The following is a 3,107-nucleotide window of genomic DNA, read 5'->3' on the forward strand; positions in this document are numbered from 1 at the left end:
CTGCGCTCTTATAGCATGTTCTTAGAAACAATCATTCAGTGGATCATTATGTAGTATCCCGAAAGCTGCCGGAAAACCAACACCGCCATTCTTAACTGGAGGCGGTGGCGTTCTTAGCATTTCAGGCTGCACATTCTTGGGCAACACGTTCTTCGGCGCCTGACTCTACTGTAGTACTGTACATGAAATATAGCTACTAGAACTGTAGTAATAATAGAATGTCGAGGAGCTGGAGGAGCTGGACACGTCGAAGAGAAGGAAGAGTAAAGCAGACCAACCCTACACCAGCCGAGTGTAGTGGCCCAAAACAACAAACAGTCTACTAATTCTGTGTGGCCTCAGAGGAGCTGGGCAAGAGGTGTACAATGAATTAAACAATACAGTAAACGTGGGAGAAGTGACAAGACTGAGCATGATACACTGTAGCAGAACAGTGTACAATACTAGTGCACTTGTTGGTGTAGTTACAGTTAGCCCACACAAGCAGGTCACTCGATTGTAGATACACAGAGCGCATTCTACATCATACAAACCCTGTTGTCCTAGGCAGCAGTGGCTGGCATTTACTGTAAATATACAAAATTTCGGCGCTGCAAATTTCGGCACTTCACGATTTTTGACAATTCGGCGGCGATTTATTTTCGGCGTGGGGTACAGAACCCCCCAGAGTTTGCAACGCCGATCCAGCTCTGTGTAGGGTCTTGGTCGAGCGGAATCGGATCTTTTGATGTCATGCGTACACGTCACACCAGCGCAAGGCCGGTCTCGAGGCAGGGCACCATTGTTTTTGATCCAAGAGTACCCGCGACTCCCCGGGTTCCCTTCGGATGTGTACGGTATTATGACGCAAAGATCCGATTCCGCTCGACCAAGACCAGGGAGTCGTCAAATACCGGGAGTGGAAACGAGATGCGCGAGCGTGATCAATGCTCGCCTCGCGCTGGAGCACGCCGATTTTTTTCAAATAATCTTTTTTGTGCCACATTCACCAATTCCGCGGGATTTTCAAAATGTCAAAATTTATTTTGGTTCTTCCTGCAAGTGAAGCAGTTTAGACGTCTCCATACATAAACCTTCTCGTCAGATTTCCGCTTCCCTTTTGTAGTATTATCACTCTTCGTCGTGGATTCGTCGGCAGTGCATGGTCATGCTGGACAGGGAGATATCGGTAGCCATTTTACGGCTGATGTTGTAGGAACTTGGGCGAGAGGTGAGTAAAAACCAAGCTTTATCGAGTGAATACTTCTATCACTGAATAGCTTTGTTTTGGTTTGTTACACATGCATGCTGCATGTACAGAGCATTCGATTTATCAACCTGCAGACCCAGTACAGACCCAGGGAAGCTTCTCTTTTACTTGCCCAATGATCGTGCATAACATTTTATGTGAAACTCGTAAAAAGAAATGCAATGGTAGATTTAAGAAACTATGTGATGGTCAGGAATCAGGATACACATGGCATTCTCTACCTGGATGAATACTTGTGACAATTTTAATATAGAAATACTGCGCTGTTTTCCGTGTGCGTTTTGTCCAGACCTGGAGACCACATCAGCTGTGTTTTCAAGTTTAATTTGCGGTACAGTAGTGGCAAGAAAGCCGTCCATCATGCCAGCATCATCCGCAGCAGCAACAGCAGCAGCACCCCAGCCCACCGCCATAGTCAACTGCACTGCAGAGACACCTAAAAGATACAATGGTGGTTGGTGTGTTGTTGCAGTGAGAAGAGAACTGGAAGCTAGCAGAAAGCCTGAGTTAACTAGCCTCAAGCCGGTGTTGGCGACTTTCGGCCATGAAATTCTGGCCAACATGTCTCCGAATCTACCAAACTTTGAAAAGATAATTGAATCTGAGACACATGAGCATCCACCGTGTGTGTGCATGCACAGTGTGGGCATGTCAGTATGTGTGTGTGTGTATGTGTGTGTGCTGCCAAAGAGGGCTCTCTCGTCGTGCCGATTGAATATGGTCCCTAATCTCTTGGCAGACTGCCGACTTTCTGCCGTCGCTTCCATGTTGTCGGTCCCGCAAGGGGACAGGTGACCGTAATGGCAGTGTTTACCAGGACCAGGTGTGTGTGTATGTGTGTGTGCATGCATGCATGCATTCCAGTGTGTGAATGTGCGTGCATGCGCAGTTCGTGCATGCCGTGTGTGTGGATGTGCAGTTTGTGCATGCCAATGAGTGCGTGCGCACCCGTATATTGGTGCTTGCATGTACGCATGCGTAACTGCTGACACCCAAAGTTGGCAAAGAGAAGCGAGACAGAAAGAGAGAGGGATTTAGAACAGTTTAATTCGGTGTGCATTGTCAATTCTGTGATACTCGCCACAATCGGCCAAATCTGTAATTGGATTCTCAGTGTTGGTGGTGCATATACGTTGTCATGCTTCCTCTTGACATGAGACATACTGAAAGCGGTGATGTTCTCTTACACTGAAGAAGAAAATAAGAGAAATTCCTTGACTTTATAATAATGTGGTCGTCATTAAAAAACAATAATGTTTTAGAAACAAAGGGTCCCTCAAAAAGTCAGTGGCATATCATCTTACACCGAGAAAATTCACAGGTAGCACCTATATGGAAAGGACAATGGTTACGAGAAGTTTTTTCGTGGGTCGAACCAAGTGGCTTTGATTACTGAGGCTGAGCTATTTTCCTCGATAAATTACATCAAAAGTCACGTCACTATCCGCGCGTGAATCGGGCCTCTAGTCATACATCGCAACACTGCGATAACGCCTACCGATAAATTAGGTGTCCTCCTACTAGTAAACGAGCAGACCACTGCAAATATCTCTGTATACACGTTCTGATGGACGCCTTCTCCCAAAAAATACTCAAGGCTACTCTAAATTGCATTTGACGACGCTGAGGTACTCAAGGCACTGCAAAAATTTTGCGCGAGGCGAGCATGGATAATCAAGATTAACGGCGTTTCCACTCCCGGTATTTGACGACTCCCTGACCAAGACCCTATGCAGAGCTGGATCAGGCGTTGCACACCCTGGGGGGTTATGTACTCTTGGTACAGGCCTACAGGGCATGGTATAGTGCGACAGATGCTGTGAAAAATTTCATCGGCGTTTTAATTTAGGCGTTTTGG

The 3,107-nt window shown here is 46.5% G+C and overlaps 1 long non-coding RNA gene across 1 annotated transcript; it reads left to right on the top strand.

Annotated features, from left to right (window-relative positions):
* Positions 1–1,052: 1,052 nt before the first annotated feature.
* LOC135827504 (uncharacterized) lies at positions 1,053–2,044 on the top strand. Its single transcript, XR_010555468.1, has 2 exons — positions 1,053–1,210; positions 1,539–2,044. It is a non-coding gene; the product is annotated as an uncharacterized LOC135827504 (long non-coding RNA).
* The last annotated feature ends 1,063 nt before the right edge of the window (positions 2,045–3,107 follow it).

This window comes from Sycon ciliatum, chromosome 11 (genome assembly GCF_964019385.1).
Source record: "Sycon ciliatum chromosome 11, ocSycCili1.1, whole genome shotgun sequence".
Taxonomy (NCBI): Eukaryota; Metazoa; Porifera; class Calcarea; order Leucosolenida; family Sycettidae; genus Sycon; species Sycon ciliatum.